Raw genomic sequence first — 16934 nt, 5'->3', positions numbered from 1 at the left:
GATTTTGGATGAGGCCAAGGTTAAGTTGTTCACTGACACACGAGGCATTAGAAAGAGATAGCTTGCTAATGTGTTTAAAAATGGTACCCACTGGTCAGTGTGTCAAAACGGTAGGTGGTTTGCTTTTTAACAAGGTTTTCAAAGGTACCGAAAAAACATGCTGAAAGTGCTGTCTTGGGCAAAGATGTGTCAACTCAACGGATGTATAATTATTCTGGGGCAGCAGACAATTGTGTGGAAAAGTTGTGGTCTTAGGGGGCTTCCCCTCCCCCCAAAAAGACCTTCCGCCTAAAACTATTTGAATCCAAATATAGTCCTTGTTCTTTCATGCACAGGGCCCTAGTACTTTAATAGCACATTTCAAGAGCGGTGCAAGCCTCTCTATCTCATCGAAATTACCTGTGTGGGAGAGGAATTTGTGTCAATTTTCCCACCTCAGTGTGGCATCTTTGGTCTCCTGTGAATGTACATATCAGGGCAGAATTCTCTGATGGTGTTCCACATCACTGTTTACTGCACTGGAGTTAATTTCCTCCAAAAAATAAAAATAAAAATCACTTGTAGTGATACTCCACCATTAGTTATGGGTAGGGTGAAATCTTACAGCCCAATTGAAGCACACTCACAGAAAACATGTGTATTTATATTACATTTGTATTGTTTCCTAAAATACATATATTCTGTATAGTTGCTCCCAAGGGAAGGGCTCTACTTAACTTCTTATAGCAAATCCTTGGAAAAGGACCCAGACTTCTCCCCTTTCTTCAACTCAGATATTCATAGTAATGGTTGACATTCATTGTACCAGAAGACAATGCAGAATCAAATACAGAGAGAGTAATAAAGGGAAAATCCAGATGTGATGAAATTAGTCAGCCCCTGCCATTTACTTTAAAGTGGGATTGCCTGTAAATTTGAGCACTGAAATTAAAGCAGACATATCATGAATTTACCATATCATAAATTTATCAAGTTTCCTTCTTCTGCAGTAATAACAGACTCAGATTTAAAAGCTGACTTCTGTAGCCAGCTTAATGATAGATCAATAATATGTTGCTGTTAACATTTTTTTTCTTGCAGGATGCAGAAAGATCAATGTCTGTGGTGCCTTAGGTCATGATCAATACTTTTAATAAAACTTCCCTTTTTTTACCTTTGTACGCTTTTGCTTTTATTAATGTGCATCTCCTTTGTTTCAGACCATTAATGGTTTTCTGATAATGTCATACTGCCCAAGGTTGAGGCTGGTTTGAATTTAAACCTCTAGTTAACAGTGATTAAATCTGCTGGCATGCCTTACCTTGTAGAAGACATTAGCATTTGAATACAGTTCTGGTATTATTTAAGCTCAAATGTGCATGTGTGTTTTAAGCATTTTGGAAAGGGTAATTTACAAATAAGTCTCTTTATTAAGCAATAATGTTCTTGTTAGTAATGCAACAAACTATTACTGATGCTCTCTCTATTGAGAGCTAGTGCAGATGTTCAGAAAGGGGTGTGGAACAATGCTATTGAGACCATATCATTTCTGAATGTGCTCAGCCTCCTGCCAAACATCTGGCTGATTCTTCCCCCTACATTTTAAAGGGATACAGTCTCAAGAGGACTGTAGCACGTGCCCCCCCCACGTTTCGATTGCCTCAGTATTTTTCAAACAACCTCTGGTTGATGATGTTTTGCTGCTTTGTTTTTTATAGATTTGAGATATATGGTTAACATACTTTGGCCGCAGTTAACAATTCTGTCAAGCAAAAGATCCATGCTTTGAAGCCTTAATGTGAAATATTTATGCAGCTTGCTATTATTGCTCCACACAAACATTCACACAGAAATTGCTTTACCGCCTTTGGGATTTGATCGCTCACATCATAGTCATCCAATTAGACAAAGTGGCCATTGGTTCAGGTCCTTGTGAGTTTACATTAAATAATTTAATATTTAGTTACGGCTGATGCCACCGGAGTCATACATTTTCCGTGTTTGATGATGACAATGATTACACTTCCTAATAGCCCTTTTACAGTCTCATGAAAACAAAATGAGAACGTTGTGTATGGAATGGTTCTTAACTGTCTTCATCTTGGGATATTCTCTTTGCTGGCCTTTGTACAGAAGGTGCTGAAGTTTGGAGGCGGAGGGGCTTGATCCCTCGGTGACCCTCATACAGTGGTACCTCAGGTTAAGTGCTTAATTCATTCCGGAGGTCTGTACTTAACCTGAAACTGTTCTTAACCTGAAGCACCACTTTAGCTAATGGGGCCTCCTGCTGCCGCTGCACCGCCGGAGCACAATTTCTGTTCTCATCCTGAAGCAAAGTTCTTAACCTGAAGCACTATTTCTGGCTTAGCGGAGTCTGTAACCTGAAGCGTATGTAACCTGAGGTACCACTGTATAGGTTTCAAATACAGTGGTACCTCGGGTTAAGTACTTAATTCGTTCCGGAGGTCCGTTCTTATCCTGAAACTGTTCTTAACCTGAAGCACCACTTTAGCTAATGGGGCCTCCTGCTGCCGCCACGCCGCCGGAGCAAGATTTCTGTTCTCATCCTGAAGCAAAGTTCTTAACGCAAGGTGCTATTTCTGGGTTAGCAGAGTTTGTAACCTGAAGCATATGTAACCCAAGGTACCACTATACAGTGGTACCTCTGGATGCAAATAGGATCCATTCCGGAGCCCCGTTTGCATCCAGAGCAGAACACAGCCCGTGTCTGGGCGTGCGCAGGTCATGATTCGCCGCGTCTGCGCATGGGCGTGATGTCATTTTGAGCGTCTGCGCATACGCGAGCAGCGAAACCCGGAAGTAACCCATTCCGTTACTTCCGGGTCGTCGCAGAGCGCAACCCAAAAATGCTCAACCCGAAGCTATTGTAACCCGAGGTATGACTGTACTGCATAGTCTTCATCTGCTTAGAAAAATTACTTGATAACTTGGGTTAATTTCCATTTTTAATTTGTTGCTGTAGCCCTCATCTTGTGACTGGAGTTGAAACAGAATTGTGGGAATCCTTGAATTCTTGCGGAAACAGGGCTTATAAGAAGGACCCGGCAGAGGCAATGTTGTGATCCAGGGGAGGCACAGCTCAAGTCTAAAAGTGGCAGCCAAGAATCTGAAGGGCTAGAAGCAGGAAAGTTGTCCAATATAAGCAGATGTTTGCGTTCCAGAAGGCAGCAGAGGCCTGGCTGGTGGTATTTTATATGTCTGTAGTGGATCCAGGAGGCTGTCTTCACAACGCAGAGTACTAACCACTATACGATCACTATACGAGCCTTTGATTACCGTATTTTTTGCCCTATAGGACACACTTTTTCCCCTCCAAAAATGAAGGGGAAATCTGGGTGCGTCCTATGGGGCGAATGCAGGCTTTCACCGAAGCTTGGAGAGCGAGAGAGGCCGGTGCGCACCGACCCCTCTCGCTCTCCAGGCTTCAGGAAGACATCCGCAGCCTAGGCAGCCCTGCGGGAGGTCCCGCAGGGATGTCTAGGCTGCGGATAGCAGCCTGCTTCCCGGAGCGTCGGGCGCTCTGCTTTCAGGGCACCCGACACTCCGGGAACACATCCGCAGCGCGGGGAGCCCTGCGGGAATTCCCCGCAGGGCTCCCCATGCTGTGGATAGCAGCCTGCCGCCCGGCGGGCAGAGCGCCCTGAAGCAGAGCGCCCCGCACGCCGGACAGACACCCGCAGCTCCCCGCAGGGCTCCCCATGCTGCAGATAGCAGCCTGGCGGGTGGGACGCCCTGAAGCAGAGCGCCCTTCACGCTGGGCAGACATCGGCCAACCCCACAAGCTCGGGGGACAGCAGGGAGGTGCAGCGCCGCCATCCTGCTGTTCCTCGACCTGGTTCGGTTTCCCCAACCTGCTTTTGGGGGGGAAATAAAGGGGGAAAAAATTCCTTTATTCCCCCCCCCCCAAAAAAAAAACCTAGGTGCGTCCTATGGGACGGAGCGTCCTATGGGACGAAAAATACGGTATTTTTAACAAAAGTTACCGGGGATCCTGCAGATGAGCTTGTGGGCTGACTTAGCACCTTGGTCGTGTTTTCTTGGGTAGACTTTTTCAAAGCCTCCATTTCAAGCTCTGGCCTGGGATAAATACAGCCAAATCGAAGTTTGGCTCTCCCAGACCCAAGTCACACAGTTGCATGTGACATTTCGGCAGCTTCACATGTGTCAGGTTTTTTTGGGGGGGAAGAAATGTGGTTGCTCATGCGCAAGCATGAAAATGCAGAAGTTCCTGTCTATAAAATGGGTGGAAGTCAAGTGCCTTTGTATTAATTCCCTCTGAATTAATACATTGACTCATGTTTTGTTAATTTTAAGACTTCGGTTGCATTCTATGACTTTTTATATGTGTTTGTTGGAGGGGGTTGTTGGTTTATTTTTGCTTGTCTTTTATTATGCATTTTGTGAGCTTGTTTTGTATTCTTATGTTGTGAAACCACCACACCCCCCCCCCGTGATCTTCGGATGAAGGGTGGCATGCAGATTAAACAAACAAACAAAATAAATTGACATGGGGTGGGGGAGGGAGGAACTAGAGTGAATATTTTAGTGAATCATAGTATTCCAAATCCAGCTCCAATATTTGCATGTTAAACCCTAATAAGCCCTGGGCCAAATGTGGTGGCTGTTAGAAGTTATTCACAAAAAAAGTAGCAGAATTCAATTTGGATAACAGATATAAAAACTGCCATAAGCTGGTTATTCTCTGCTCTCTCGCTTCTCATTGCCACCTGCTCAGGGAGTTCCATAGTGTTGTTTGCACAATATATTGTTGTCAGTGACAACTGAGCAAGAATTCTATAAGCAGTTGGCTATCAAATAGTGGCAAATTTAAAAGCTATGCAAATGGTGCTAGGACAGCCCAGCTTGTTTCAGCCTTCTTTTCTCTATTATCATATCAATTGAGTAAGCTCATACCAGACAAAGCGAGGTTATGGGAACCACCTAGAGCATCACGCACCATTAAACATCAATGCCGCATACATGAACATCTGCAACACCGATTTTATTAACAGGATATAGTGGGAAGGGGATAAACAGCTTTCTTAATCACTTCATTGTAAAAAAAACCCAAAAAACCCCACGAACCCACAATATCCTAATGCTTGCATTGTTTATCAACAGCAAATTCACCAATAATTGTGTAATTATAGTCAGCTAGATTACAGTACCTATTGCACTCACTTGGTTTCTGTACAGATCTCTTGAAGTTCCATCTGCAAGCACTTCAGCAAGCAGTAACTACTAATGATATTCCTTTTTACTGCTCCTTGCATTGACAGGTGGGGATATTTGCTTGCTTTTTACTGTGACTAGTTTGTGGCTCTTGCCAGAGGATTTTGTCTTACTTGCTCAGAACGGTTTAAAAGTTTCAGAATCATTAGAAACTTTACCTGAGGCTTTCGATAGCACAAGATTAGCGTATGTAATTGAGCTAGAAATCTGGAAAGAAAATGGGTAGCATACATTCAAAGTGTGTGTTACCAAACATAAAACAGTACAGTACAATAAAAAATGCAGAATAAAACTACAAAACTATAACTGGAATAATAAAGTGGCAGCATGAAGATATTGTTTCAATTAAAAGCAAAGCAAGAAGCATCTGACTCAATACTGAAAGCTTTTTGAATTAAAAAGATATTCAGTATAAAGTAGGCCCGCAACTTACAGAGGGGTTTCTTTCTGGGGATTGCACCTAAAGCCAAAATGGTGTATAGCTAAAACTCATTGGGTCTAGTGGTGGTTGCTATCGCCAAAGTTGTTTTTCCTGGAATCCCACCTCCATGCCACTACCAATAAGTCCCATTGTCTTGTGCTTGCTGTCTAATTCCATGTATGAGTAGAACATAGAACAAGACTTCTGAAACTGATCCTAATTAAGTGTTGGGGAAGTTGATTCCTTAGGTAACCTGATTAATGAGCCAGCTTTAAAAGCCAACATTTGTTGTTGTTTAGTCGTGTCCTACTCTTTGTGACCCCATGGACCAGAGCACGCCAGGCACTCCTGTCTTCCACTGCCTCCCACAGTTTGGTCAAATTCATGTTAGGAGCTTTGAGAACACTGCCCAACCATCTCGTCCTCTGTTGTCCCCTTCTCCTTGTGCCCTCAATCTCTCCCAGCATCAGGGTCTTTTCCAGGGAGTCTTCTCTTCTCATGAGGTAGCCATTTGCTCCTCAGCTTCAGGATTTGTCCTTCCAGTGAGCACTCAGGGCTGATTTCCTTCAGAATGGATCAGTTTGATCTTCTTGCAGTCCATGGGAGTCTCAAGAGTCTCCTCCAGCACCATAATTCAAAAGCATCAATTCTTTGGCGATCAGCCTTCTTTATGGTTCAGCTCTCACTTCCATACATCAGTACTGGGAAAACCATAGCTTTAACTATACGTAGCTTTGTTGGCAAGGTGGTGTCTCTGCTTTTTAAGATGCTGCCTAGGTTTGCCATCACTTTTTCTCCCAAGAAGCAGGCGTCTTTTAATTTCGTGACTGCTGTCACCATCTGCAGTGATCATGGAGCCCAAGAAAGTAAAATCTCTCACTGTCAACATTAAAGCCAACATTAGCACTTTACTTTGAGCCCAGTAAACAGGTAGGTAACTGACATAGCTGGAACAAAATCAGAGTTAGGTGCTCTGATCTTCAGGGTAAAATCTATGTGATGCTGTTCACTTGCTTGCAAATGGTTAGTTACTTTCTTCCAGATTCAAAATTTATTTGTACCCTTGAAACATAAGATGCTCTTTATATCCATTGTTATCGTCTCCCAGACTTGCAGTAGGAGGGAGGGCAGTTTGCACTATCTGCCCACCTCAGGCTTTCCAGTGCCTTAGATGAGTTCCACCAATAGCGTTCCAGTTATGCCATTGAAGAAGCCATGTAGACTAGGAATGATCTCTTGATTTCTAACAAACCTTTTCCTACCCTAGAATTCCTGCTGTGGCTTTGCAGTCTCCTTTTCTTTGGTCTCCCAGTCTGTATTCTGGGACCAGAGGAAGTGTCTTGCCAGAACCTACGTTGGGGCTCCAAATGAGCTCGCTACCTCTATGTCTGAGAAGACAAGACTCCCTGGAAAAGAACCTGATGTTGGGAAAGATTGAGGGCACAAGGAGAAGGGGATGACAGAGGACGAGATGGTTGGACAGTGTTCTCGAAGCTATGAACATGAGTTTGACCAAACTGCGGGAGGCAGTGGAAGACAGGAGTGCCTGGTGTGCTCTGGTCCATGGGGTCACGAAGAGTCGGACACGACTAAACGACTAAACAACAACCTCTATGTCCAGCTCTCTAGAACTTTTCATCTGGCAGGATGTTAATCAGAAAGGAACTGGGAGTGGTATAGTTACTCCCTAGACTGCTGTTTGTAACAGTCTTGAACTGGAACTCTAGAGAAGGAATGCTTGTCCCTCAAAGCAAACTATTCCTTCATTCTACGTACTAAGCCACATAGAAACTTGGGAGGTGTTTTTTGTCATGTAGCCTGGTCCCTAATTGTTAAAGGCTTTTAAATGCCCCAACCAGCACTTTGAATTGGGCCTGGAAGCCACTTTAGATGATGAAGTGCTGCCTTAATATGTTCAAATGTTTTGTTCTGGTTAGTTATCCTTCAGCCGTTTTCTGGTCCTCTTTAAAAGGCAACCCCACAAACAATGCATAGCAGTAATCCATCTTCCAGTGGATTACTGAAACCAGAATGTGTCTTCTACCACGACAGTGAATTGCATGGCCATCGCTGACAAGAATCCCAAAAGGAGGTTCCATGCATGACATTATGTGGAGCGTACAGAGAATTCCTGCCCTAGGGTCCTTGCAGCAAAAAATCCCTTCCTTCCTATTCATAGTGATGAATGTTTGGCTAATAAGTGACAATTCAGCACCCTTTAAGGCAGGGAAAGAGAATTGTACATTTGGCTAATTTATGAATAGAAAGTCGCCTATGCCCTTTTAAAATATGTGGGGGTTTTTGAAGGGGGGGTTATTGGTTTTTAAAATTTTGATTATATATTTTGTGGTTTTTTTATTTTGTTCTGTGAACCGCCCTGAGATCTCCGGGTATAGGGCGGTATATAAATTCAGATAGTCATAATCATAGCTGGATCAATTGTAAATGGAGATGTAAAGTTAATGCAACAATGCCAAGGAAGAGAACTAACAACTTCATTGACCCCCTGCTCTTCTCTGAAGAAGCTGGTTCATCAATTAATGTCTTGGTTGCAGCACCAAGGTTGCTAACACAGAATAACAGACTGCTTGATCTGGCTTTGCCGGCATTTGTTTTTTTGTGTGAAAAGCCTTCAGCGCTTCCATCTTGGCAGAAAGATTCAAGATGTGCACTTTTTGAAAAACACAACAGTGTTCAGCTGCATGTGGAACGTGCTGATGAACGCCGAGCTTACCCAAGTAGCTGTCTCGGCAGTCAGCAGGAATAAAATGGCAACAAAGCCGAGGGATAAAAGAATGTTGACAGAACAAGGTGAGCCAAAAGATGATAAACACCTGTGGGGGGAAACAGGTGCCAGTATAAATGTGGCGCTTTGTACATGTGGCACCGTGTTGCTTCATCTCCATATCAGAAAGGACATCCTGCCTTCAAAAAAATACATAGCAAGAAGAATCTCTGTTAGAGTTCAGGGTCGTGTCATTAGTTGTTTTAGAAAATTCACTTTCAAGTACAGCTGTGAAATTGCAAATAAAGAAATTAAAGGCAATTGGCGAAAGGTAATTCCAGTTAGTCTCACCTGTAAGACTGTGTTATCTTTATCTCTCCAGCTAGATTTTCATTGGAAGCCGCCCAGAGTGGCTGGGGAAACGCAGCCAGATGGGCGGGGTATAAATAATAAATTATTATTATTATTATTATTATTATTATTATTATTATTGTTGTTGTTGTTGTTGTTGTTGTTGTTGTAAGGGGATCCCTGACCATTAGGTCCAGTCGTGACCGACTCTGGGGTTGCAGCGCTCATCTCGCTTTATTGGCCGAGGGAGCACACGTACAGCTTCCGGGTCATGTGGCCAGCATGACTAAGCTGCTTCTGGCGAACCAGAGCAGTGCACGGAAATGCCGTTTACCTTCCCGCTGGAGTGGTACCTATTTATCTACTTGCACTTTGACGTGCTTTCACACTGCTAGGTTGGCAGGAGCAGGGACCGAGCAACGGGAGCTCACCCCGTCATGGGGATTCAAACCACCGACCTTCTGATCATCAAGTCCTGGGCTCTGTGGTTTAACCCACAGCGCCACCCGCGTCCCTATTATTATTACTATTATTATTGCGAACAGAAACCAGAATCAAAGACCTAGAAGGGCCTAGAAGGAATCAAAGACCTAGAAGGAGTTGGAGTTGGACAACTGGAAGGCCACAGGTTCCCATCCTCGCCTACCCTGTTTCTCAAACTTGGGTCTCCAGCTCTTGTTGGACTACAACTCCCACCATCCCTGACCACTGGTCATGCTAGCAAGGGATGATGGGAGTTGTAGTCCAACAACAGCTGGAGACCCAAGTTTGAGAAACATTGCAATGATGCGGAATTTCTCAGCTATCCAATTTACTGCAAGGAGGGAGTGCCGTTTTAATCATCTGCCTCTGGCTGGCTCTCAGATAGCACCACAGAAAACTCTCTGTAAGTCACAAGTGTACTACAGAAAATTACTTTCAGCAAAAATTAACAAGAGGGTTCATGCCAATGAACCACTGCTGATGGGGGAGGTCAGAATTCCCCATGTTTGTGTCCTATCATCTCTGTGATTTCAGAAATTGCAGGCAATGCATTAGAGGACTTTGTCGGGCTGGGCAGTAGGTTTTCCCACAAACGTTTTGCCTATCACTGGCAAAACATATCAACCCTTATTGTAACTCAATAGCTTGTTGACTTGATAATTTGAGTAACACAGAACATTAGGCCAAATACACAGGAACAGTAAATGAAAGGATACAGCTCAATTGATTTCAGCCGATCCCTGCTGCATGAGCGAACACAGATAATGTAGCCCCTTATCTGTACAGTAAATCAATTTCTATTTTCCTCCCTTTGCTCTTCATTCATAATAATTAGTACCTCCAAGGAGAAAAATGTCCACAGATTTGACAAAGTATTTAGTTTTTGTCCTTTTGCCAGAATGTTCCCAACGTGCTATTTTCCACATAAGCTTGCTTAAATTTGGAGGGGGGGTATTTTAAAAAAAATAAAAAATAGATTAATGGGTCAAAAAGGAAAACCTAAAACCAAAATGCAGTTAGATAATAGTGCTGTAAAGCAACGTTTTAAAATAAGGGTAATTTAAAATGACAAGCTATGTCATAAACTTGACTACGTTCTTGAAAAGTGAAAGAGGGATATTTTTAATTTATGCCTTCTAGCCTAGTTGGCTGTTGAGTTCATATTGAGCAACATGATGGGTATTTTTATAGTTTTACTGTAAATTGTTGGGGGATGGGAGTATCTTACTAAGCCACATTCTGTTTCTTTTATGAGTAGCTTTATCCCAGAGCTATGTTTTTAAAGGTTTGCTGTGCAAACGCACGATTCAGGAGCTCTTGCTAGAAAACGCCTGTCAAAACTGTGATTATGATAACTAGCATCCTAATGAGTTGTGTTCCATATGTGGGAAATAATCTATAAACTAAATAAACTGTTGCATAATTTATACTAAAATGTGCATATAATTATTTTGAAGGGAGGTAAATCCTATACATTCCAATTACAGCAGCAATTAAGTGAAATCATTTGGATACTAATTAGGTGATCCTAAAAGGATCATAGACTTGTGTACTTAATTATCAAAGGAACAATCAACAACTCATTTAGGATGAATAAATTTATTTCATTTGGAGGGTCAGATCCTTCACTGGTTGCTAATGCCACTCTTTCAGAATTAATCCCACTGAGATCAGTGTGATTTACTCCATGTTTTGATGCAGTTGGGAGCTGAATCTAACCCTTAGGGATTAGCAGAAATTTCAAATCTCATTGTACAAGCATCATCTTCTCCTTCATATAGATATAAAAGCTACATGAGTCTTGAGAAAAGCCACTTAGTAAGCAAACCTCTGTTCTTAGAAGCAGGAAAAAAATCAGTAGTCTGCGGAGATCTTAATTAAAGGAAACAAGAGTTTACAAAGCCTGAGGGAGGAATTGGTGGAACCAAAAGAAGATTATAACCCTGTAATTTTACTAAACGCATCAGTGATAAAATCAGAAATAAGGGTTTAAATGTGTACCTGTAGTAGGGCATGACAGCAGCCGTGTTCAGACAATCAAATCCTGACTTAAAAACCCAATATTTCCAGAAGCTCTGTTCACCTACCTGTAGCATTTGCCTGCTTCATTTGTCTCTTCAAACAAGTCAGGAAGCCACTTAACCACAGATTTCCATGGCATCCAAATGAGAAACTGGGATGTGTTGGCACTTGAGATTTGCCCTTACAAAAGTAACTTTATACATTAGCCCACATTCTGCTGTGCTGTAATTTTTATAGGGATATACCATCCAACTTTACGTCCAGAGACCTCAGATGAATTCTTTGCCTTCATCTTAATGAGCAAATTCTAAGCCTCAGCATAGCTGTCAACTTTTCCCTTTTCTTGCGAGGAATCCTATTCGGAATAAAGGAATTTCCCTTTTAAAAAGGGAAACGTTGACAGCTATGAACCTCAGATCACAGAAAACCACACTGATCTTGGTGGAACTGATTCTGAAAAAGTGGCATTAGAAACTAGAGGAGGATCTGACCCTCCTCCATATGAAATAAATTTATTCATCATGAATTATCTAGGTCTTCATGGTTAAAGGGGAGCTGAGTTACAAGTCAGAATTGCCTGCATTTTAAACTATTTCTGATTGTTTGTGGATTTCGTTATATTCTCATTTCAAAAGGCATAATATATGTGCAGGTATTTTGTCTTTTTTTTCCTCTCTCTCTGCTGCGGCTGTCTTGATAACCTTACATTGTATTTGATGCTGATGAACGGTAGACCAAATAAACAGAAACTTGTAGTTCTGACTTTTGACTTGAGCGGCCGTGTCGATAGCATGGAGAAGTGGTGTGTTTTGGCAGTTCAGTGGAACAGTTCCAACTCCTATTAAAAGCAAACCTAGTGGGCAAAGATGGACTTTTCCAATCTATATTAACTGTTGCTCTTTTAAAATGTTGTGACACATGGCAACAAAATAAGATCAAGCAACTTGCACACGCATGCAAGTTTACGAAACTTGTCTCCTATCCTCTGTGGATTTTTCAGTCGAGCCTAAAACGACAATTACAAACTTACTTCAAGGATATACAAGTTTTGGGTTGGAAGTTCTGTACTCACCTAGGGAGCGCAGAATAGCCCTGTGTCTATTTTGCTGTCAGCCCATCATGCATAATCCCGCACAACAACCCTGTGAGGTAGGTTAGACTGAGAGGCAGTAACTGTCTGAAGGCCCCACCTAATGAGCTTCATGACCAGGTGAGGATTTGAACACAGATCTCCCAGGTCCTAGTTAGACACTCTAACCGCTACACCTCACACAGTGCGTGATTAACTCACGTTGCATCTATTTTATATGGCTTTTGCGGGCGGGGAGGGAAGTTGCTCTGTTGTTAGGTGGTAGCCTTATCAACAGCTATCAGCTAACTTAACTACCTGTATTTAAAACATTTATATCCCTCCTTTTAAATGAATTTTCAAAGTGGCTAACAGTAGGAGGTAAGCAGACATCACTGTAAAACCACAACAGAAATTAAAACATAAAAACAGGAACTAATTGCAATTTGGTAGTGCCAATAGCAACAAACCCTATAAAAAGCTGGGGGGGGGGGCTTTTTCTATTTTAATCTAAAAATCAGCCTGACAAGTAGAGCAAATTCCAAAGGCACAGTGAAATCTGGGCATAGCTGTCAGCTTACAGATTTGAAAATAAGGGACCAGCCGTCGAAATAAGGGACCTGCAGTCTCACCTGTTCCAGGCACTGCAGTCTTCCTGTCCTCCTGCAGTCTGGTCAAACTCATGCTGGTAGCTTCGAGAACACTGTCCAACCAACTTTGTAAACAGAGGTTCAACTGAATAGAATCTGAATCACATGCACCACAAGGCCTATGCAGCCTCAACTTAAGATGACTCCCCGGCCTGGCTTTGCACTGCAAAGTTTGCAGCAGCACGTGCAACAAAATGGCATCCAGCATTCAAAAAACCCCTCAACTTGCATTAACTAGCCACACACAAGGCATGCAAACTCCACCCCCCAGTCATTCTTAGACTTCTTATTGGGTGAGCAACACAGCCAAGCAACACAGTTGGAGCCTCCCTCCTCCCTGGCCTGCAGGGAGGGAGGGAGAGGAGCTGCTTCCTTTGAAATTTAAGGGACACCATTTAAGGGACATTTAAGGGACATCCAGCAATAAGGGACAGCAGCGGGACATGGCACTGGAATAAGGGACTGTCCCTTCAAATAAGGGACACTTGACAGCTATGAATCTGGGTGGGTTTTTTTTCCTGTTTGTCTGAAATGTGTTCATGTGTCAAAAGTAGTTAATTCCCGTAAGGGTTGAGAGATGTTGTGGGGCATAAAAGAAGACTCACGTGAGCTACACCAGTAACCATACGGTTTTATCCTAGAGCAAGACATTTGGTGGGCTGTGCTTTTTCCTGTAGGAAAATCTGTCTGTGAAATCTATCTAAATTTCACAATATCTTTTTCCTGCACAAATCTCAAAGTGTCTGGCAGCATGTGTGGCATGCAATATCATGCCTTTGACTGGTTCATATCCTGAATTTATATCCTAATGTAAGCAAGATGGGACCAAACAAAGAAAGTGCTAAATGTAAGCTTTGGAAAATGTGTATCAAAAGGTGGAGATGTTTTCAAGCTTGGTTGGATCCCATTGAAGACAGTGGGAGAAGCATTTGATCATCTTGGGCATTCCTTGGGCACTGCTGAACGGAGAGCAAAAGACGGCAATGCAAGTATGTTGTTGCCTTCTGTACTGTCACCCTTCCTGTGATAATTTCAGAAAGGAAGGAAATATACTCCACACAGTTTAATGGACATTTTGCTTTATTGGTATGTTGCATGTTTTAGGGCTCAGATGAAACAGATTCTGGGGTGGAACTCTCACAAAAATTAAGCCTTGGGGCAGGGGAGGAGATGAGCCTGTGTGATGCTGCCTATATTGTTTGATTTCTGGGCCCAATTCAGAGTGTTGTTTTTTACCCATAAAGCCTTAAACGGCTCAGGACTGCAGTACCTCAAGGATGCTTCTCCCCATATGAACTGATCCAGACCCTGCAACCATCATCTGAGGCCCGTCTTTGTGTGCCTCCTCCACGAGAGGTCCAGAGGGTAGCAACATGAGCTTGGGCCTTCCCTGTGGTGGCTCCCCTCTTGTGGAATGCTCTCCCCAGGGAGGCTCGCCTGGCGCCTAAAGATATGTAATGAAGGCTCCAGGCAAAAGCATTTCTCTATAACCAGGCCTTTAAAGCTATGGTTTTCCCAGTAGTGATGTATGGAAGTGAGAGCTGGACCATAAAGAAGGCTGATCGCCGAAGAATTTATGCTTTTGAATTATGGTGCTGGAGGAGACTCTTGAGAGTCCCATGGACTGCAAGAAGATCAAACCGATCCATTCGCAAGGAAATCAGCCCTGAGTCCTCACTGGAAGGACAGATCGTGAAGCTGAGGCTCCAATACTTTGGCCACCTCATGAGAAGAGAAGACTCCCTGGAAAAGACCCTGATGTTGGGAAAGATGGAGGGCACAAGGAGAAGGGGACGACAGAGGACGAGATGGTTGGATAGTGTTCTCGAAGCTACCAGCATGAGTTTGACCAAGCTGCGGGAGGCAGTGGAAGACAGAAGTGCCTGGTGAGCTCTGGTCCATGGGGTCACGAAGAGTCGGACACGACTAAACGACTAAACAACAATAACCAGGCCTTTAGCTAATTAACGTCCTGTGGCCTTTTAAATGTGTTTGTGGGAGGGGGTTTTGTGTTCTCACTTTGGATTTTTATGTCGTGAACCGCTGTGTGATCTTTAGATTAAGGGCAGCATACAAAGTAAATGAATAAAATTTGGCCTTATGTTTTGTTTCAGTGCCTTTTTAAGCTTCAACCCTTTGGGGATGGCTTGCTTTGTGCAAGGAAGAGAGTAGCTGGCCCTTAATTTCTATAGAGCAGGATACCAGGGCTGAAATTCACCTTTTGAACCGTGTTATGTGTTTCTGCTCCTTTATCCTAAGGGTCCAACTACATGGACCCTTCTCGGCTGCGGCTCCAATCTGGTGGAACGCTCTGTCACAAGAGACTAGGGCCCTGCGGGACCTGACATCTTTCCGCAGGACCTGCAAGGCAGAGTTGTTCCACCAGGCCTTTGGTCAGGGCGCAGCCTGACTCCCTCCTCTGGCAACCTGCACAGAATTTTGCTTAATCGGTTGCCATCAATTTGATTTTAATTAATTTTTATAATGAAATATTTTTAGAATGTGTGATTATCTGACTGTTTGATTATTTGATTGTTGTTATCTGCCCTGAGCCCGGCTTCGGCTGGGGAGGGCGGGATATAAATAAATTATTATTATTATTATTACTATTACTATTATTATTATTATTATTATTATTATGTAACATGGGCATTCCATGATTGGAGCTCCTGGGGTCTTTTTATGTTGCAGAGAGCAGGTATAGAGACACCCTGCCCCATTTGCATCAGGGTGCGGTGTGAAGTGAGGAGGAGATCCAAGTCTTTGTTGCTATGCTGATTCTTTGCCAACAGAGAGAAGAGCCAGGTGGCCCTTGTGTTGCTGCTGAGGCTGACCGGGGCACCAGCCTGCTCAGGACCACTCTGCCTCGTGCATCAACCCAGCTCAGCCCCACGCCCTGGCTAACCCATCTCTTGCAGGCACACACTTCTCATTGTGTGAATTTGCTCCTCACTTGGGCTCCGGAGGAAAACCATGCACTCTCTGTTATAGCACTCCCAGCACTCGGCTGGGAGAGGAAACACAGTGCTGTAGCACTTAGGGGCGCTTCCGGACTGTTTTCGTTGTTGTTTGTGATGTTCACGGAGGTCTCTGCAGTCTCCCTGCTGCGTCCTTCCTTTCTCATGACTCTTGTAATCACCAGTTCCAGAACACTGTAGAGTATCCTGACAGTGCTCAGCTGAGATTGCCTCCATTCATCCCCCCCCCCCCGCCCCTTACTGACAACTCACTTCCACCCGCATTACTTAAACAAGCGTAACTTGGTGAGCTAACCATCAGTTTGCAAATTTCTGGGTGAGAGACCTGAACTGTGTGCGTGTGTGCGTAATAAACGGCATTAATTCATTGGAACTCATTGCTGATGCTTGCCATTGCGGGTCGATTTTATTCTTTTCTATTGCTGTTCAATTAAAAATATGCAGAAGGCTTGGCCGCTTTTATACATTGGCCCACGCTTCTTAGGTGTGTGACGCTTGTGGCCTCCCCTGCTTTAATGGCAATCGTTCAGAATGAATGCACTGCAAATGGAAGGATATCTACCCCAGCCAGCAGACTACCATGTGTATAAAGCTGGGTTACCTTTAATTGATTTATTAGATTAGATTCAGTAAACAGGTACCTGCTGCAATCTGCAGGGGGTTATTTTTGTTGGCAGCTGTCTGTCTCAAGAGACAGTGGAGTGTGCCTCCTTGGGTGAAGTCAAACTGCTGTGTTAGCACCAGAGTGACCTCCCTGGGGCATAAGCCTGGGCATTGTGTACAGAGGTCCTAGGCTGCTCAGCTTTCACGGATGTGGTCCAAAGGAAAGCAGAGCACTTTGACACCAGCTTGGGTGCAGGAGTTACCAAAAGGAGTTGTACAAGGCTCTATCCAGCTTCCTTGCTTGAACTGTTTTGCATGATTGCTCTCGATCATCCTAAACATTTTGACAACTGTCTAGTGTGCTGCATCACGCTGCCACGTTCCTTATAGTGGTACCTAT

At 43.6% G+C, this 16934-nt stretch overlaps 1 protein-coding gene across 2 annotated transcripts in view; it reads left to right on the top strand.

The window, feature by feature from the left end:
• ADK (adenosine kinase) overlaps window positions 1–16934 on the top strand; it is a 199760-nt gene that overhangs the window by 164194 nt on the left and 18632 nt on the right. The gene's annotated exons all lie outside the window — the stretch shown is intronic.

The sequence above is a fragment of the Podarcis melisellensis genome (assembly GCF_964234715.1).
Source record: "Podarcis melisellensis genome assembly, chromosome: 5".
Classification (NCBI taxonomy): Eukaryota; Metazoa; Chordata; class Lepidosauria; order Squamata; family Lacertidae; genus Podarcis; species Podarcis melisellensis.
Note: the sequence above shows the minus strand (reverse complement) of the source record. Positions and strands in the feature narration are given on the sequence as shown.